Here is a 22,381-nt window from a genome sequence, read left to right as displayed (position 1 = left end):
TCACAGCAAATACATTAGAGCAAAGTTTACAGGGAGGGTCACTGCAATTCTTTCTGATAGCACTACAAGCACATACACCCAGAGGTGTTGTGCGGGATGGTGCTGCACAGTAATCTGGCTCTGGTGCCTACACAAAACCCATTAACTTCAGTGGCACTCAGCCAGTTGTGCCTGAGGAATCACAGTCACAGCTGGCACATGGAATAGCTCACACTGGCAAGACCTGAGTTACGAAGCCCAGCCTGTATTTTGACTGAGCACCTTTACTTAATGAGCCTAACTGGAGCCCAGTCAGGCAGATCTGATGCTTTTCAGCTCTTTTTCAATATCACACCACATATCCTTTCAGCCAATAGCTCAGCCAATAAAGACGCTCCACTGAGAGCAGGCTCAGCCAATTAGGATACTCCACTGAGAGCAGGCTCAGCCAATGAAGACCCTGCGCTGAGTGCAGGCTCAGCCAATAAAGACACTCCACTGAGAGCAGGCTCAGCCAATAAGGATACTCTGCTGAGTGCAGGCTCACGTTTGGGGTCAGGACACTAGTTGACTGTGACCAGGACTCCCCAGGCTGCAGTGCACAGCTGGCTAACTGCCACCAGGGGAGGGATGGGAACACAGGCCCAGGGATCTCGAGGCTCTTGGCAAACACAGAGACCCATGAGGCTCCCCTGGCACTTGCAGGCACACGTTGCAGTCAGTGGGGGAGTACAGGGGTATAAAGCCTGAGATGTGTTAAAGATCAACTGGCTCAAGGGTGGAAGAGTTGTTGAAATCTGCCTACACTTCCTCATTCATCCTATGTGTGCTGTCGTAACGTTTGGAGCCACGAGCAGAGTTGTGAAAAATCGTTCGATCCCCAGTTGGGTAGATGAAAGTAACTCGCCATTTTGAATTGTTTTAAAACGACTGTAAAATTGTAACGTACGATGTACTGGGCTCATCTTTTTTCAGCATGTATGAGGCTTAATTTGTGCCACAGCCAAATCCATTGTAGTGTAAATCGACAATAATCCCTCTTTTGTTGACAATAATCAACAATAGTCAACAATAATCCTTTTATTCCTTTATAATCCGTTTGCCGCAAGAATAGTTTGTTCTTGCAACAAAGTAATCGAAATATAAAATGTCATATGAGGTTGTGTGTAATATCCACACTCTAAGGGCTGGAACAACAATGCAGGATATGTGATGGGGAAGAGTCTAAAGACAAGAGTACAAGAGGTACTGTATATTACATGCCCTCAGCACATTGCATCTATAGTACTTCATACTTCTTTGGATATCCTAACCTACTTCTTTTATGAATATGGCATCCCTCCTAGTACAACCTCATAACACAGGTCTACGTGAAGAAATAGAGGTCATTCTTACAGATGGATGACACTGTCATTGGAGACCAAATCCTTCAGAATGGTTTGTCCATCAGTACCCGAGCTACCACTGCCATGTGGGTCCACCACACACGAGAGCATTTAAGTCCTTATGGAGGTGAGGGCTTTCCGCTCAAGTTGGTGGACATTTCAAAGACCAATGTTGTCAACCAGACCAGACAGTTCGGTCTGCCTAGGAATAAACCTACTAGGTTGCAGAATTCACTCAGACATTTTTCTTGCTCTATTTACAAGGAGTCATCTGTCCTTTAACCTTGCCAGCTACCAACCATTAGAATAGCCCCTGTTCAGGGTGGTCTCTTCGGCATTAACAACAGAAGCCTGCAATTACATTACTGCTGAAGGAAGTTATAGTTTATACAAAAGAGTTTTGACAGGGGTTGTTGACGGGAGTTGTTGTAGAGGTAGAGAAAAAGAAAAGGCCACAAGCAAGTGTTCAGTTCATACGCACACCCTATATAAGGCTTCTTACATAAACCCTTCATTGCCCGAGTTGTACTCTGCTCTAACCATGTTCAGTGATTCCCTTCCTCACTGTACCCCCACCGAGCTTGAACTGTGAGTGGCAAAGCAAACGCAAGTATCCCAGCGCCTATGCACTGTGTCTCTAATCCCAGCCCCTGTCAGAATGGAAAGGATAAATGTATATATCAGGCTTAGGATTGTATATATCAGGTATATACAGTACTGTACTGTATCTTACAGCCGATGTAGAAGTATTGCACATGGGACATACTGTACAAATGCAATTTGACAGAGTGGTAAGTTTTGTTATTCTTTGTGTGAGATGCAGACAAAAGTGCTGAACTGGTCCAACCAACATGCAGCAGTTAAGAACAGTCCGTGTTAGAAAATAATGTTTGCTTAGAACTTCCCCATGTATTTATAAATAATGAATCAGCAGTCTGGTTGGCACAGGGGTGCAGTGTAAGCATTGCTGCCTTGCAGCACTGGGGCTCTGGGCTCAATTCCTGAGCTGTCTGGAGTTTTGTATGATCTACTGTACCTGCGTTTGCGTGGGTTTCCTCTGTGTGCTCTAGTTTCCTCCCTCAGTCCAAAAACAGACTGTTCAGTTCGTTGGCTTCTGGAAGATCTGGCTCGGGTATGAGTGTGTGTGTGTGCCCTGTGACAGACTGGTGTCCTGTCCAGGGTGTATCCTGCCTTGTGCCCATCGCTTGCTGGGATGGGCTCCGGCTCCCCTCCAACTCTCTGGAAGAAGCAGGTAGAAAATGGATGGATGGACAATCAGCTTATCAAGCTAAATTTTTGGCTTATTCATATATGATAATATCACAAATGACTTGTAAGTGGCCATATTATTGCTGCTTAAAATTTGTTTTTCCATCAACTTGATTTATTGAAGAGCTACGCAGTCATCAATACAGGCCTAACACGTCTGATAGAGGATGTATAAAATAAAGTGTTATGCAATGATTGCATACAGCAACGATGCTAAATTAGCACATATTCTATTCCACTGAGTGAGTCTGTTTTCTTCTTAGAGAAATAATTTAATGTACAGTAATTTGCCACTTATTCCACAAAATAATATTCTCAGTAAAGGACACAAAATGCTGATGCCTTGGAATTGTAAACAGGAAGCCAGTTTGCTTAGCGTGAAACTGAAAAAATACATCAAAAGTGCTTTAAAACAAACACCATGCATATCTCAATACTTCCCAAAATCATAAAGAGAGGAAGTTCAAAGAGGAAGTTTAACATTCTACATCTACTGTACCGTCTTGGTGCGGTGCCCAAGAAATTTTTACCTTTGCGAAACAAACCCCTACACTATATGCATACTGTACGTCTTTGGTTCGAAAAGATATTTTGGCTTCAAATACACAGCAAGATAACTCATATCATACTTAAACCACAACATTATATATATACAAAATAGATAAAACTGAATGAACGAGATGGCAGGAATTAAATAAGATTAATCCAACAAGTTTTTCTTTATTTACTGAGCAATAAGTCAAATTCTTAGTAAGCAAGTTGCCACTTTAATGTAACAAAATCTTGTTCTGTTTCTCAGTTCCCTTCAGCACTGGTGGTCCGGTTTGGGACTAATTACAGAAGCTGCACAAGTTGTTTCTGTGCATTATTTCTTAATAGGACACAGCAGGCGGTAGTTTTAGAATGGTTAATAAAGCCACTTTCTGTGAGAATGCATCTTGTCTGTAATCCACTTCTTTGGATTTCTGTTTTCTGTACAGACATACTATATTTGGAGAAATAGAAAGGCTAAAAAAAAGAATCATATAATATTACTTAACATAGTGACTTGCTTCCAAACAGGTTTCTGAGATCCTTTGGGCAAAATGACTTTTATTTATGTCCCTGAGTCAGTAGTGAAAATATATTTTAAATATCTTTTTACTTTAGAGGGAAGTGTCAGTTTTTACTCGCAGGAACCGGTAAATTTATCCAAAAGTACCACTGTGCTCTAAATTGGCAGCATGGAACATCTATGAAAATGTTTTTTTGCCATTTTTTTAAATAAAAGCGTTAAATCCTTGTTTAAAGTAAATTATCTTCATTCAGTATTAGTGAATAGTTTGGTATGACAGACATGTGCTCTCTAATCTTTGGTACTAAGCTTTTGTGTGCCGAAGAATCATTTCCCTGTAGCCACCTGCTATCTTCATATAAATCATGGCTTATTGTTTTGTTAGCTCAAGCAGATAGACTGTGCTGTGTATGACCTTCCACCTCTTGCTAGTGTAAGGCATGCTGGAGCTCACATACCATTGCAGATGACGTAAAGCATACAATTATATATGACGTTTGCATTTCTGAGTTTGACTAAAAAACTACTGAAGACCAATTGATTAAAGACACCAGCTCTTTGTATTCCAAAAAACAAAAGTCTCTCAGTTTGGCACACATTCCACCATATTCCACAACCTTCATCCCTTATTGTATAAAACCAAAGACTAGTTTAGAATGCTTCACAATCTATATGATATCAAACTGAGAAAATACTTTAGTAACTGTAATTCATCAAAGTCTAACCAAGTCATTTTAGAGTAAATCCTTACCAGATATATGTCACAGAAGGTATATCTGGTAGGTTTTAGCCTTAAATTATTTTTTTGGTTACTTGCAATTAGAGAAGTTTAGTTCAGTATGAGAACTGTGTCTGTAAGGGTCAATCTGGATGCCATGTTAAAATCAGAGATGTTGAAAAAGCAGATAATTTAAGGTAAACTGTGAAACGTATTAATAAAATCAGTAGTAAAAAACTTTATTTCCCAGTTTAGTGAAGTACAAGTATTTTATACTCCTTTTCTAAAGGTAATATTTCTAATCAAATCTTGAATGCTCAGACTAAATACATTTATGAGTGAAAGAAATGTATCAAATGTTAGTAAAAACTACAAAGAACACACACAGTGTGTCGACTGCATGGGTTATTCATGCTCCCTGAGTCAACAGGCAATGGAAGCACCTTTGACAACTAATTAAATTGCAACATGACGTAATCAAACATCAGTAAAAGCTGCATTTTGGTGTTGTCTGCAAACCTGCCTAGCTTACTAACTGTACCAGAATCTAGATCACCCATGTAAATTAGCAAGAGCAGTGGTTCTAGTACAGACACCTGTGGTATTCCGCTAATTACCCCAGTCACAGCATTTTCACCCTACCTGTACCCTCTGCTTCCTAACCATTAACCAGTTCTTAAGCAAAGCATACGCATTTCTAATTGCAATGCCTACTGCCTGTACATTTATCAGGCGTTTATCAAGTTTATCAAAAACCTCCTGAAAATATAAATGTACCATATCATGTGCTCTCTCTGCATCCATTAATGTTGTTGCTTGTGAAAGCAAGTCAAGTCAATTAAGCAAGACATGTCTTTTCTAAATCAATGTTGAGTCGTCTTTGGGATTCATATACTGTAGGTGTATGGTCCTCTAGTTTGGTTCTAATTAAACAGCTTCACATGTAGTAGGAGTTAGACGTCTTGGTCTATAATTACTTGGTTCAGTTTTGTCATACTTTGTATTTAATTTAGCACTAATTTAGCAATTGTTCAGTGAATTTGTACTACCGCTGTCTTGAGTGACTGTTGCCAAAGTTGTGTTAATGGCCTATGAATATTATTTTTATTTTCCCTGGAGTATATTTTGGAGAATGACATTAGTCCCTAGAGATGTATTAACTTGAGGTGGTTTTAGTACCAGAAGCACTTCTGCTTTTTCTATGCTAATGCTATTTACAGAAATGTGTCCCCTCACAGTCTAAGGCATGTTGTTGATTTCTTCCTTGGTAAACACCTGAAATGCCAAGTATTCATTTAGTACACCAGTCATTTCCCTTTAATTGTCTAGAAATTTCCCATTATTATCCCAGCAATATTTTACTTTGTCCTTAATTGTTCTTTGTATGTTGAAATACTGAAAGAATGTCCATCATTGTCCATTATTAATTTTATCCTCCACTGCAATACTCCTGTCTATCTTTTTCTTGGTGTTTATAATTTCCTTTCTTGCTTGTGCTTGGAATTCATTATACAGTATCCCTTTTCTTTAAATGGATCCTGTTTTTTAATCATTTTGTATGAACTACTTTCCTGAAATTGTAGTTTTGATTTTTGAATACCAGCATAATAGTGGAAATTTCTTACCACAATTGTTTAATTGAAACAAACCTTTCTTAAGTAACAGGTCTTGCTTCAACAGCCAAAAAGATTTATGTATTGCCAATATAGAGCTTTTTAAGACAAAGCTGAAAAAAAATAAAAATTAAGTATCAATAGAAGTTTAGTTTGCACAATTCAATTTAAACAGGAGATGAGAAAAATGGATAACACGTACACAAGGACTAAATTGAGCACCCTTATATGAAAGATTTCAGTGGACCTTGTTTTGTAAATTAAAACAAATATATTTTATGATTATCTAATATATATCTTGAATATATTGATATAGGTTAGATTCAAGTATTATTAAGACTTCCATGAGGATCTAATTACAATTTTGGTCTAGTATATGGACAAACCAGGGGAATCACAAATGTTGTTTTGGCACTGTAGCTATACTGTTCCAGTTCCTACATCAAAGCACAGCACCCTGACACAGTTCTCTCAGCTCCAGCTTCCTCACACTCTCTTGCTGGTCTCAAAGCACAAGATAAGAGTCACATCACAGGCTTGAGATCATTTAGGTGCTCTGACACACTGTGTTTGAAGTCGTCAACCACGTCTATCACTTCAGTTTCTCCTGATGACTTTCTGTCATGAATGGGCCCCCCCAGTCTTCCGCGGAGGGATGCTGATGAGGCCCCATGCGGTGCGGTGTGACCCGGGACAAACAGGAGGGAAAACACACGAGGGTGTATTCGCGAAGGCAGTGCTCAGTGACAACATCTGCTCAACAGGTGAACAGGGGAAAACAAGGCAGCCAGGTACAAGCGAATCCATGGGGGTACGTCAGGGCACAGTCCCATAATCCTACACCGGGCGATCCATCCAGCCAGACAGACACAGGGAAATGGGGAACAGTCCAGGAACGTACGGGGCCCGGTCCTCCAGACCCTTGGGCTCGGGGGGCGTGATGCCTCTGGCAAGGCCTGTGTCCTCAGACGACTCCACGGGCCTCTGTCCCAGCGCCGAGCCCCGAGCATCAGAAGCTCTAGGCATTATATACTGTATCAACACTGATTCTTAACACCTGGGAATAATACCGCAATCAAACTAGGACACGGGAACGTTGAGCGCCGCCTAGGGGAATGGATGCTAAACCCTAAAACTTTCCTGGAGATTTTTTCCAATCTACTGTATGAAAGGACGATTGAAGAAGACTTTCATAAAAACACACCTTGTTATATGATATATATATATAATTTAGGCTTAATTATATATCATCCTCCTAACACTATACCTTTGGAATGCTTTTTGTAAGACTGATCTATGAAGATTCTGAGACCCTTGATTTCTCTGAGCTGACTTCCTGAGCCTGAATACGATGTGTAGTACTACTCCCCCTTTCATCTCCCGCCTCCACAAACATTCTGTCATATTTCAGATGTTGTATCCATCTGCATTGCTCTCATTTAACCATGTTTCTGTGGGCACTGAATTGCCTGCTCCTTTGTTTTGGTTCTCTCCTGAGTTGTCTGTTGGACCTGACTTCTTTTCGCACCTTTTAGATTTTCTGCCCCCCAGTTTTAGGGGGCCAAAGTGTTCTGCATGCTCTTGTGCTGCAGTGAGACTTGGACAGCATGCTCCTTCTTGGTTAAGACATTTCATAACTTCTATCTACAGCATCTATATCATCCTCTAGTCTTTGGGAGGCAATGCAGCATGCATGACTGTACTCTTTAAGCAAAGACATTTACTATTGTTTTCTCTCCCCTCTCCCCAGAACGGTTGATGGATGTATTCCAAAAAAATTCATTATATGAGGAATTTAAAATGTCAGAAGGCCAGAAGGACATCACCATCTATGTTTCCACACAAGCAGGACAATGAATCTTTAAGAATTGATCCAAATAAATGGGAGACTTTGGCAGTGGACTGGGGCAGATGGCCCCACACTCTCGAGAACAGGATCCAGCATCATGATATGAGCTGCTTCCTGAAACGGGACAGCTGAAACGGCACAGCATGAAAACACAGTGCTCTACCTCCAAACTGTTGTAGCATACAGTATGTTTCAGAACCCTGTGTCCACGTGAACAAATGCTGAATGAGGTTTTTTACAGCCATCAAAGAAAAGGAAGTACATTTGACTGAATGGTACATTAAACTGAGTGGCACTGCAATACCCTCCATCTCTCTGTGATGAATGGATGCCAGTGCACTAATCTATGTCTATGAGGTTTAGAAAAATATGCAATGTTGGCTCCCTACTACAAGTGAGTAAACACTGGGGGGAAATTAAGCTTCAGTTGAAAAGACTGAGTTCATTTTTGCTGGAAATCCTGCTCTGAAAATATAATTTTAAAAAAAGTCAAATCTAATAAAATCTAATAAAATAATTGCTTATAAATACTGTCTTGAGGAAGAAAAGAAATGGGTTTGTACAAAGACATACAGTGCCTGTTGCTTTCTCCTCAGACATGGCTCAGACTTCAAAAGGTAAGGGAGAGTTTAGACAGAACTAATCATGTCAAATCTTAAATGTTTCCTGGCTTTAATGATGAGGATCTGACTTGCAGCTTGATAAGATGGGTTTTTTAAGGATATATTGCACAAATAGGTCTATATGATCATCTGAATCTTGCTTTCAATTGTATTGAAACTAGTACGGATTAAATTTCTCCAGTTGCACACACAGTACATATTACCTCTTAAAGTAATCAACAATGAGTTGCTCTTGCCATATTGTTTAAATGGAAACAGATGGAACCCTTGTCTAGACATGAGTATTTGTGTAATTTGCAATATTGTGCTGTCTGTTGCTTCCATCACATGTCTGTTCCCATGAAATACTTTGGTTCTATCACATAGTTGAAAAAGAGTCTTCAGGATGATATTGCTCCCTGGCATTCCTCCAAAAAAACTTTGTGGAATCAACAAAGGAGAATTTGCGTTCATTTTGATCTGCTTTGACATACAGTACATCTTCATTTAAAGCTCCTATTTGTGTGTAACTGCTACTGTTGTAATAAAAGACATTGTAGAGCTGTGAGAACTGGGAAAAGTGCTTTCAGAGGTATAACCGTCTTGCGCAGTAATAGTATTTAGTGTCTAGTAGATATCACGGCACTTCCTCTTACCACCTTAATTGTTCATTTCCCATATGGATAAACGATTAACAGAAAAACTCCGGATAGACAAACAAGAAGTGGCTTTGTTTGCATGTCTGCCAATGGACAGAGACAGGAAGTGCGAAGAAGATTTGTTTGATTGCGTTTCCTTGCTTAAGACTTTGGTAAAAAGAACAGATCAAGTGATAAAAGTGCTGTATGCAGGTGAACAAAGACAGATCTCATTATTACACATTTGACTAACTCTGGACCACACAGAGCTGCAGTGCAGGTGTCATTTGGATGAGGATTTTTGGATTAATTCTTAATGTAAGCACAGGATGTGTGTGGTCTACTACACTATAGTAATAATGATTGGATTACATGTGGATTTTCCATCAGTTGCAAATTCTGTCTCCTGAAATAAACGTGTACTATACTTAGTACCTTTTCAATCATGTGTCATTAGGTTAGATATAAATGGTGAATAAAGGTCCAAGTTGGATTGTGCCTATTTTTTAATACTTTGTTTTTAATATTATGTTCCAGCTCTGGATTTCAGACATTATTGGTGCAGAGATTATACTAAGTAAGAGACGCACTTGAAGTTAACCAAATATTGAAACCTGCATTTGTACTTTAAAAACTCAGTACACTGCAAATATATCTTAATCCTATAAGGCCTGATATTATATTAATTTTCAATCAATTCTGCATAGTGTTGGCCATTATTGGGCACAAAGTGAAAATGAACAAGTGGAATTGTGTGCAGTCATCCAAGCCACATAAAAGATAATCTCACAATAATCTCACAATAATCTCACAATCTCACAATAATCTCTGGAAAGAAATCAAAGTTTAAACGTCATAGGTGATAACATACAGTATATCTGCAGCATATTAAGCAATAGCATTAGTCAATACATGGTCTCAGAAAAACAGTTCCCAGATCTATCAGGCTGATCAGCTACACTGCAAACATAAAATGAAGGCCGGCCAACAAAGGTCTTGTCCCAGGAGCCGGGTTCGAGCCTGGGTTACGTCACCAGCCAGCTGTGACCAGGGGCGCTGATGGCAAGGTGAGATTGGAAGGCAGGGACACAGTGACCCTTGACATCGCAGATGCTGGTATTACTGCCAGAAGCTCCTCTCCTCCAATCACCGCTGAAGCCCCTGTGAGGAGCTGTGGTGCTTGTGAGGTGTCCAAAGAGAAGTACTGTAGTTTGAATGGGAATCCAGAGGAGTCTGTTGATGGTTGTAGAGATTTCTAGCTCTGAATCCTGGCCGCTCTGCAGGTTCCAAGTCAAATAAGAATGGCAAAATATAACTGGCATTTCTGTTTTTGAAATAACTCAGCTGTTGCTTTCATCTGACCGTGATGACACCTGTATTTTATGGCAGCTTCTGGGATGGTGCTCAAAGACGTTCATTAACAATTTCCGTGTTTTGGTCAGCATTTTTGGAAACTGGGGTTAACATTAATAAAGTGAGCATTAGCTTCACAAGTTTTTGCCTGAATCATATGTGGAGGTGTCAATTTCAAAAGGAAAAAACGGCACCATTTCCGGGCACATTTTCTCAAGTTTTCCTCCTGCCCTGCCAGTCCATGTGAGAAAAAACAATCATGTACACTGGGGCCGAAGTCAAACAATTGTAACACTGGCGTTAAACAAAGAAAACGTTCCAGACATTTAACATAAACCTCTTTAACCCCTGTAATTAAGAGGTTTTTTTAAAAAAGGCAGGCAGTTTCCAGACCCCCATTCCCGTAGAAGCAGAGCCATTTGGCAACGTGTTTTACAGTAACACCCTAGAAGAATTCAAATGAAATGGAAATTCCTGGTATTCAATGGTAAAAAAAAGGAATAGTAATAATTCAAGAATGTTCCATCTGGGAATAAACAAGAGAATAATTACTGTAAATCTGGCTAACTTCAGCACATAATTTCTACAATATTAAGAGCACAGAGAAGAAGCTGTAGATCTACATACAGGACAGTAAATGCTGCTGTCTCCACAGGCTCCGCTGACACGTTATAGTTGTAGATGTGGCTCAAGTGACCTGTTAGTCCATAACACTCAGCCATCTTAACAAGCTTCTCCACATTTCACCCCTCATTCAACTTTATTCATAAAGACAGAATTCATTTAAGCTCATGCTGTGTATGATGGACACAGATTTGACTAATATAAAAGGTCTTTAAAGTGCTTAGAACACATCATGCTGTATAATATAATGGTAACTGTGTAACTTCACGTGCCAGTTCAGAGAAAAATTATCTTAAGTCAGACTTTGGGTTTTATAGACCAATTGTAACAATTGTAGTCTACAGTATTTATTAAGAACAATGAGAATACAACAGTATTATAACATTATGAGCAGAAACAATGAGCTCCCTTCTGGAAAGTGAACAATGATCTGTTTATCATCTTTCTGTCCATACTGTTGTCCATGCTGTTATTGGTTTCTCTGTGGGAAAATTAAGTGCACAGAAATGCTTTGTGTGTTTTTCTGAAGGTGACCACAGGATATTTATTTCTGCGCTCCTTCAATGCAGCACAACAGAAACACACCGAGTGGATGAAAGGTTGGCGAGTTATTTCTCTTCAGAGCAGAGATGCTGAAATGGCCTCTTCCTGTTTTTTCCCACATACTCTCGTAGTACAAAGAGAAGAGGGCTAAATGCCAGGGGAAAGAATGTAAAAAGCCAGTTCAGCATATGTATTCAGACACCCCTGGGAACATGCCCTGACAGAGCAGGAGAAAAGTCTCAGGAAGGAGTTAAGAAAAAGCCTAATACACAAGTTCAGGATACAATGTCATATCCAGGACTCCGAGACATACTGTAAATAAATCACTCGCAAACTACTTTTCTCAGAGACTAAGGGATCATATTTAACTTGCATACTAAAAGATCATAACAGTAAATTCAATACAGATTTAAAAATTCTCAAGCAAAACAGAGCCACCTCAATTTAAAGTAAAATAAAGCAAAATCCATTTATGCATTTATCCATATTCTAACCACTTTATCCAGTCTGGGTCATAGGGAATCAGAGCCTATCCCAGCAAGCAACAGGCCCAAGGCAGGATACAAACTGGAAGAGACACCAGTCCATTGCAGGGCGGGCAGACACACACACACACACACACACACACACACACACCAGGGACAGTTTTCCCAGAAGCTAATTAAATCAAACCACGATGAAAGTGAAATGTACACAGTAATGTGTATCAGAAAATCATCATACTTCTCAGGTATGCACAGCACCATATTCTGAAATTCAGAACGAACCAACCGGACTTCTGGTGAGGTGACACGGGCCTTTGACACTTTGATGTCAGCTTGTCTTTGGACTGATGGATGAAACCCACACAAACATGGGGACAGCACGCGAACTGCACAGATAGCACCCCAGGTCCAGAGGTGAACCCACGGTTCAGTTGCTGGAAGGCAGAAATGCTGAACCACTGAGCCATCATCCCGCCCATAGAAGCTTAATCAAATAGGCTTGATTCAACAGTGAGATCATCATAATGCATTGAGGCGAATATTTCATCTTTCAAGGCTGTCCGGTTTTGAAACACTTTATTGTGCTTTAAATATGATATTGGCATCAGTCCAAAAACCTTACCCGCTCCCAGTGGAGAAACAAAGGCGATATTTCTATCGGTTTCTTTCCAAACTCCCACCAGCAAAAGAGTAAGGCGTGTTCTCTTTTCTGATCTCTCCCTGTGATGTTTTGGGGGGCGTTCAGATTAATTGCGTTTTTTGCACTGCGCCTCTTCTTGAACTAAGAGCCAAGAAAAAGTAATCTGCTTGTTGAGTATTTCCCTGCGTGCAACTGAGAGGTCAAGCCAAAACTAATAACGCTGTTAATTGCTGACTGTTTTTATGTGGGAATTCTCTCGCTCAGAGTCGGGCTTTACCTAACTGATGCTTAATATTTTCCATTAAATATGTCCAGATAACACAAGCGGACCAGTCTCAGAAGTGGACAAAAACAAAGATATACACTTGCACAACGGAGAGGGTAACAATTAAGATACACCGTGGAGACTAGTATATGGGGATGGGTGCTGTGTTAGGGTTCAGCCTTGGCGACTCTGGATCTAGAAAATGATCACAAATGTACTATGATATGAAGTACTGTACTGTACAGTAGTTGTAAATAATTTGAAATTAGAATGTAACCATGAGTGGATGTGAAATCTAAAAGGTTTCCAATTATTTGATTATTAGAAAGCATTTAGATTAAGCAATACCATTGTTTTACTTTATCTATATGTTTTAATAATGTAAATTGGGAGGAAAATCTACCTTCAGGGTCTTTAGGCTGATAAACATCTTATTCCAGAGATTATCCTTGGTACTGTGGGTATGTGGCCCAATGAATTCAAAAGCTTTCGATCTCCTTTAAATGCTGCGCTCACGTCTTCTTCAAGTCACAAAATGAGCTGTCTAGTATCGGCCCCCAACTCAGATGAAAATTAGACAAAGTTAAAATAAAGGTACGGTTTAGCAATACCAAATACACCAGTCACAGTCACATGCTCCTACAGTAAGTGAGCATAGTGCAGTTCTGAGAAGTTCAGAAGTTCAACCGTCTATCCTTCAATGAAATTGTGAGTCAATAAAGAAGTCTAGAATTTGAAAACCGTTTATAAGCTCCAGGAAAAACAGTAAGCCCCTTGACACAATTCCTTCCTATCCCTATAATCCTGAAACAATTCCTCCTAATGATTTTGCACTATACAGCATTTTTATAAAGGATGATTATCACCAAGGAACTCCTGCTACTGCTACCCAATGCTCTCTTATTATGTTGGTTAAAATCCTGTCTCTCTTAATGATTGCTATTACCAAGGATGCACTGTACACAACTTGTTTCAGATTCCTATTGTCTGCCATACAGCTGCTCCCAGAATGAGGATGTGTTAATCACATACAATGCAAAGAATGTTGAAACATCCAAGCTATTTTCCACTGCAAAGCTGCACTGCGATGTTAGTTTACCTTGTATTTGTTTTACTGCATATAGCTAAATAATAGTAAAATACACACAGTGGCATATATTTACTTCAAAGTCATTGTTTTAAATATCCAAACAAGTTTGTTTTTTAATCATTTATGGGTTTCAAAATCATGGAAATAAATACCTCAATTTGATTACTCTATTTTTAAAGATTTTAAATCAGGTCATAAGGACTGTTAATGTGCAGAAAATAATAGCAAATAGACTTCATTCCCAGCTGCCCAATATGAAATTGTGATTAGCAGTGACAACAATGTGTGACTGCCAAGCCCTGCCACCATCTGCTATATCACTCTTAAACAAGACTCTGACCGGCACTGACAACACACACTGAGTAATAGCAGTACAGTAATAATCTCTATATAGAGCCTGTCCTGCTGAATCAACTCAAAGTGCTTTACATAAAAGAAAACAATGCTGAAATATGAAGAACGCCATTCAGACTCTACTGTAGTCTGTTTGTACTTCAATATTTTCAGACATCGGAGATAAATGTGGCATCTTTTAAGACAATGTTTGCCAACAATTCACGTTACAGCTTGGCCTCGGTAAAATGTACCCAAAACTTCGCAAATAAAAATCCCATGAAGGTCTATTTCCTGCAACACTGACAATACGTATATACAGTAACTATGTATAAAGAATGACAGTAAATATTTTGATATCACCGGCATATTTGTAGATTTGCTTTCAGCTCTTTAAAGGTCGAATTGGATTGGGAACTGGTATTGACACTACCCGTTTCAGAACTGTCCTCATTCCCATTGCACTCATCTGAAATTTAACCAGCGGGACCTCTGCAGAAAGGCGGTGGGTGTGCCCGATGTCTTGTCATTCCCACCTGTCTCTGTCCATCACTGATTTACAGATGAGTAAAAGCTGTTTACTCAGAAATCATGCCAAGCAAGTGCAAGAGAGTCTGAGCCAAATTCTGTGCGCTGACGTCTGCTGGAATCAGTATCTTGAAGGTGGGTGTACAGTATTTGACACTGGGGAGTGTGACCAAGAAAACAAAGCTAACACTGAATCGTATCAGCGACCTAATCTATCGCCAACACTGACAAATATTTGCATGAGCCAAGAAGAAAGCTCAGTACCAAAAGACTATGATATTATTATTTTGTTGTGTATAGCAGCAGTAGAATTGACCCTTGACCCTGGACTAATAAAGTAATTTTTTTTAAAATAAAATTGTGAAACTCTGTCACGGTCGTAAACCCCTCCTCTTAAGGACGCTCCAGCGCTTCTTGTTCAGAACTCATTCCCTGCACCTGCCTCCGGTTCCTGCCCCCCGACCTATAAAAGCCGCGCGCTCACTCTCTTCCGGTCTCTGCACTGGTTCCTGTACCAGGCAAGTCAGGGACCTGGAAGCGTCTGGTCCCGTCAAGGTTTTAGTTTCTGTTCCTGTTCCCGTTCCTGTGCCGGTCTTGTCTTGGATGGATCGCCTGGCTTTGGACTTTTGCCCGTCTTGGATTCCCCTTTTGGACTCAGCTCTGGATTGTTTGCCTCAGCCACACCTCCCCTGAACACCAGCGCACCATGGACACGCCCCCCGTTTCATTCCCAACTCCTGCATGCCTTTTTCCTTGTGTTTTCCTCACTCATCCCCGGATTGTGTCGTCTGCATAGGGTCCAGAAAGAACGCTTTAGCTACAAACTCCTTAGAAACAATAAATAATATTTAATACAGAGAACACTATATGTTATACAAAGATCTTCAATGTATAAAGTATATCATAGGTCTTGTCTGTTTAGAACTGAAATAAACTAGAAGCTCTTTGTGTGGGGTTTCTTTGTATCTTTTAACTGAAAGTTTTTTTTTTTTCGTTTTTTGTTTGGATTGTATAACTGGCAGTTCATTTTTCTTCATTGGTTTTAAAAGGGATGCTCAGCATATGAGATACTGGGCTGCATTCTTAAAGCCTTACTAATCTGAAGCTACAACGTTTCTTCATGTGTGCAGACATGGGGTGAATTCAACTTACTTTCATTCACAGCAAAGTGAATAAATCTTCTGTTGCTTAGCTAAGCAACAGAAACCAGTAATACTTAACACAACAATTAAGCTAAATCTGAAAACAGTTGGTATTTCCATTCATTAAGACAGCAATTGCCTTATTAATAGAATGTGATGAAGTGTGGCTTTCATATAAAAATCCACAGAGGTACACTTTTTAGTCCTAATTCTCTTATACTGCAGGGTATTTACTGGAGCAAATCTAACTTAGATACCTTATTTAAAGGCACAAAAGCACCATCCCATCACACAACTTGGTCCATGACCTTGGTCCGTGGTCTGGTGTCTAAAACCATAACCACCTAGGCATTTTAAAAAGTCATCATGCTGCAGGTTTCAGACAAACTGAATATTTTCCTTGGCCTTAATTATCTCTCCTAGGGAGACTGGGTCTGTATAGTTCAATGCCAAAACGCTAGCTGAGTAACCGTGACTGGAAGAGGACTGGAAGAGGGTGAAGTTCATACCTTGCCCCCCAACAAAAGACTATGTTCAACAGTGGTATGGATATAAGGAGGAAGAGGTTGACAGAAAAAAAGGCAGGAATGGGTGAATGAGATCCACTGTAGTAGTACAGACTCAGAGGTAAAAATGAAGATTCAAGGTGTATGCAGACAAGATTTTAATTCAGAGATTTATAGGCATGAAAGTAAAGTTATTAGTCCGTATGAAATTTGCTAAAAGATTAATCTGCCCCACTCGCATTTTCTACCTTGCTACATTCACACAAATAAGGACACTCACCTCTCGTTCATTTCTGTGACTTTCGTTCCATGAATTAAGATTCTGAAACCAAACTGTCAAAACGAAATTTAGGCAGCCCGGCTTCAGACATTAAGATAAACTTGTTAGTAATACTGGAGTACAAATACTGATAGATTTTCTCATAAGCGTTCTAGTTGTTCTAAAAAAAAACTTAAATACAAAGAATTGGATTGAAAAAAGTGAAAAAAAAAACAATTTTAACAAAGTTTTATCATTCTTATCAATGATTACCTCACTCTTCTTCCTGCATCCAGATCTCCATTACTCTAAAATTATTTCTGAAAAATCCCATGTTGTGAAATACAAAGAGAGCATATTTTGCAGTCTGACATTCATTTTGTTCTTCCTGTTTTATTGACTTTGTGAGATTTTTTTATTATTTGTTTCTCAGCACGAACGGTAAAATGTTGTCTAGAGGATCAACCAAAAGACTGTTCTCTCCTGTACTACAGAATCTACCCCCGCTTTCCCACAAGGGATCAGTAATAACTAACACAAATAAAACACTGCCAGACCTGGAATAACTCCATTAAAGTGGTTTTAATTAAGTCAGTCTAGAACACATCTGTACTGATTTTAACATGTCCATTATGTGGAGTGAGTATGTTTTTTGAAATGACGCACAGTTGGGCACAGATTAAATCATGTGAGATTCATCAACAAAGTTTTGTTCTATTATGTGTTTTTGTATATTTAATATATGAAACAGATATATGCAGTAAGGATATATCATATACTGTATAACCCCTGACATTTCACTATGCATTTCCTCTGAGTGCTAAGGTCTTAAAATACTACTTTGCATTAATATCAAAGATTGGCTCAGCTGTTACTTGGATCAATGGTGCAGTAGGCTTTGGTACTTTCAGTAAAATAGCTGCATAGAGTAGCACATTTCTCAAGGTGAAAAGAAGACAAAAATTCCCTAAGCACCCCACAAGAAACTCAAATAACTTCAAAATCACTGAAAACATCTTCATAGCCATATTGCAAGCGTTCATTTAAAATATACATTAAAAAATTAGATCTGAGCAGTATTCTAAGAGCTTCCTGTTGTGAAGTAAACAGCTTTAAACTTGTTACTACCTCCCAGAGTTAAATAAAAATAATGAGAAATGCCCATGCTTGCAAGGCTGGATAAAGTTACTATTCAGAGCAATTATAAGTAAAATCAATCTAGAAAATCTATTAAAGACACTTTGATAGGTTTTACTTGCTTCTGCAGTATGGTACTGTACTTGGTGTCTTTAAGTGCAAACAGATAATAAATCAATCTTGAAAATAATTTGCTTTTCATATATGTTCACATATAGTACAGATTCACATTTGTCTAGTGTTCTACATCATCAATATATTTACAAGTCTTTGTAAACATATTAAAAAGAGACATGAGGAAGCTTTTACATTAGACTTTGTGGGGCGCTCGGGTTAACAGGAGTGGCAATAAAAAAAAGGGAAACACACACCAGCTACAAGGACACTGGTAGTTATCAATTTATGAGTTAAAACTGAAAGCCGTGGTTTTGTTTGAGGAGTCAATCTGTTTATTACACTGTTTTTCATCACCTCCGCTGTGAGGAATGTTGAGGCTGACCAGAAGAATTCAACCAGAGCACCTCGATCTTGGCAGGAAAATCCCCTGGGAGAGCTCAATACCCTAAGAGCAGCAAAGGTTAAATCATTCTGGCAAACTCCTGGTTAACTCCAACTGGAGAACTTCAGCTAGGTCGCCCCGCTGGGGCAGGTCCAGCTAGGTCACCCCACTGGGACAGGTCCAGCTAGGTCGCCCCGCTAGGGCATACATAAAGTCCATTTTGTCATCCATCACCTAGAAGTTTCACACTTTCATCCAAATTCACTTCATTTTTTACCATTATTTTGCTGTTATAATACTAAACAAAACTGTATTTTAGCCTCCATTGCAATCTTTTTTGTCTTTTACAGTTTTCTTTACCCATTCTTACAATTTATTGCACTTTGTTTTAACCGTTTACTGTTCTTTTTGAATAATTAGTAATATGTTCTGCAGATCAGTCACATGTGTGTTTAGTCACAGTGCCCCCCGGCACACAAGCTTTCCAAATTCAATTTGCCACACATGACTAAGGCTTTAAACACTTAACCACATTTCACCTTCCTCAGCCCACTCAACAATACCCTCACCCACATCAAAATAAGTTGCTTTCCGCCACAGGGAAAAACAATGCTTAAGGAAAAGAAGAGCTAAACAGGCAGGCGCTGTCCCAATACATACCATTCCAATGAGATAAGGGTTGTACAGCAGACAGGATTTCAACTCATTTTACTCCACTATAAGGCGATGCAGAGCACACTCTTTTCAACAACATAATTTAAACGTTGCAGCCTAACTCAGTCACTTCTTTTAATATTATAAATTCATGTTCACAATTTCACAACATCCTTTGTCACTTGATATCATAATACTTCAATTTATAAAAAAGAAATTAGTCACATGAGCCCTAAAGAACTGCCGCTTCATAAATGTATTTATCGAGAACACATTCTTTATTTCATATTGTGACTTGCGCTGTAATAAAATGTATTGAAAATGTGTACCAGTGGAACTTTACTGTACATACTGTACTCTTGTTCAGACTTTTCTCTCTTATACAACTGATGCCCTCGTCTCAGTAAATCATTTTAATTCTGCATTGCATAAAGACTGTGTTAAAAGTGTCTGTATGGAGAACATAACAAAAGTCTACACAGCTGGGGGTTTCCTGAGAAAGTCTGCAACTGTGGTTCTGGCCCTGAGACAAACTACTGATCTGAAAAGATAAAAGATTTTGTAACTGTGTTCTGGTTTTTCTTTTGGAAAGAGTAGGATTGTAGGGATGTAAAAGGAAACTTAATTAGAATAGCTTTCATAATATCCTGCAACTCAAGTAAGTATAAAAACAGATGACATTTTCATTATTATTTTATGCAAAATTATGTATCTGTTTTTAATTATGGAATATCTTTATTATCACAATATAATTTTTCATCACAAGAGTGTTTTTTTGTATGACCACATAATAAAATCTGGATCTCAAAACCTTGCTCTTTAGAGCTTCAGTGTTCATACCGCTTATTCAGTGATGATACTTCATGCAGATAATTGTTTTTTCTCTAAACCTGAGTAGTTTAGCAGTAGTAAGTCAAAAAAACACCACCAGCACTTTTAACCTGTCAGTGTAGGACTTTCCTCTGAGTCCTGGAATGTATTAGGTTGCTCTTCTCTGGACTGATTCCCATGTGTTTTTTTTATAACGAGGTGGCCAAAATCGTACTGAGGCCTTACTAGTGCATTATACAATTTTAACATGACACCCCATATTCTCTAGAAGATTTTACCGATGTAAGATAAACACTTATTTCATGTTCTAAACACAAAAGTCTCTTCTAGCCCAGCATTTTCCATTTGGTATTAATAGATTATATTTCTGTTACTTGAATGCAAAACCTTGCACTTACCTAAATCAAACCTTATCCGTAAGGTACTTGCCAGTGTTGAATTTATTCTAAATATTTTTTAAGTTAATTTGTTGTTTCTGTAGTGTTTCTATATTGTTGTTTCTATAGTACTGATCCTCTTTACTACACCAGAATCTAGATTATTGATACAGATTAAAAAGAGTAGTGGTCCCAGTACAGATCCTTGTGGTACACCACTTATTACATTTCCCCTTATCTGCACTTTTTTGTTTTCTATTTATTAACCCATCCAAACAAACCCACATTTCCCTGAATGCTATTCCCCTAACTTTATAACTGGGATGACAAAAAATGCAAACCGACTACAGTGGCAACAGGACATCAATCCGAACATGTCAAGACAGGGAAGAACATCAGGACTGCAGTGCAGTGAGAGTCTGTGCACAACATCAGGACACCAGTGCAGTGACAGTCTGTGCACAACATCAGGACTGCGGTGCAGTGACAGTCTGTGCACAACATCAGGACTGCGGTGCAGTGAGAGTCTGTGCACAATCACTGGCCAGAACAGTGAGAGCATTGCGACACAGGGAGAGAGGTATTGGGGGTGGGAGAAAACGAACTGTATGCCAGTGACTGAGAAAGGAATGTAGCTACGTGAACTACAGCTCTTAAGGAGAGGTTATATAACAAACTCTCGTATTTCAGCTGGAAACACACTTGGTGTGGCAATTTCCCTTGTTTTTGTTACCAAACCTCCAGAACTGAAAAACTCTATTTGACTTTTTAAGTAATTATGCTTTCGTAGATTAGACTCGCTTAAGCCCCTTTAACTTGTTAACGAAAATTGGAACTTGTCCACGGTAAATGTACTCAAGCTTTCCACTACAACGGCATGTCTTAGAAAAATCTTTCCTTCCTGTAAGTGAAATACTTCATCGTTTGTGTTCTAAGTGTGTTGATGTAACATAACCCTCCACATCAACAATCCGGTGTTTTTATTTTCAGTAGGAGTAACTGGGAAACAAATTACAGGGCATATAGTTTTCTGTCAGGCGACAGCAGATAGTTACATCACTTAAATGTTTCCTTCACTTTTAGCAAATCAGCATGAACAAAATGTTATTTTATGGACTTTGTTTTTTGTGCTAGTGAAGAGGTAAAAAATTCTCCCATCAGCATGTGTCATTAGCAACATCCTACTATGTGTTGAAGGAATATTCAAGATGTTCTAAATCTGATAAATGTCCGCATTCAAACTGATATATTTTGATGAGCATTTTGATTAGTGTGTCTATGAAGGTATTACCATGAAATCTACATTAAAAGCTGCCTTCTCTGTTAGCCTAGCCCCATCTCTGCTTGATCAGTCTCGAGGAGAGCCTGTCCTTATGTTTCTAGATTAGCAAGGAGGGTGAGTGTACAGTATGTTCTCAGGCCTGCTTCTGAGCTTTTATCTGTTGCAGACACATGCTGTGTGTGTGTGTTTTTGGGTTTTGGAAACTGAGTGTTTCACAGATAATTTTTAAGAATGATTTTTGTGGGCTTGGAAGAATACATACAGTCTATCTTTTTATAATTGACGCCATAAAAGTAGGCTATCAGAAAATATTAAAAATAACTTTCATGAAATAGACCTAAAACATCTAAAGCATTAAATTATTATCTTCAAATATGTCTTATTCTAATTGTGTAACACATTACAGACCATATAGTTTTCTGACAGGCAACACCAGATAGTTTTAGCGCCTAAATGTTTTCTTCATCTTTAGCAAATAAGCATGAATGAAATGTTATTTTAAGGACACAGAAAAAAATAGGAAATTCTCCGATCAGAAAGTGACATTAGTACTAACATCCTCTGTATGAGAAATTCCATTTAAACAAATGCTCTTCTGACTGTCTTCACAAGTAAAGATATTCTTGTGCAATACTTCCAAAAATAACTGTATAACATATATAACACAAACTCAGTTACCCTGAATTTATACAATGACTATTTTCTTAACAAAAACTGGTTCATACA

This window comes from Atractosteus spatula, chromosome 12 (genome assembly GCF_055471065.1).
Source record: "Atractosteus spatula isolate fAtrSpa1 chromosome 12, fAtrSpa1.hap1, whole genome shotgun sequence".
In the NCBI taxonomy this organism is placed as follows: domain Eukaryota; kingdom Metazoa; phylum Chordata; class Actinopteri; order Semionotiformes; family Lepisosteidae; genus Atractosteus; species Atractosteus spatula.
This window is presented reverse-complemented; position numbering follows the sequence as displayed.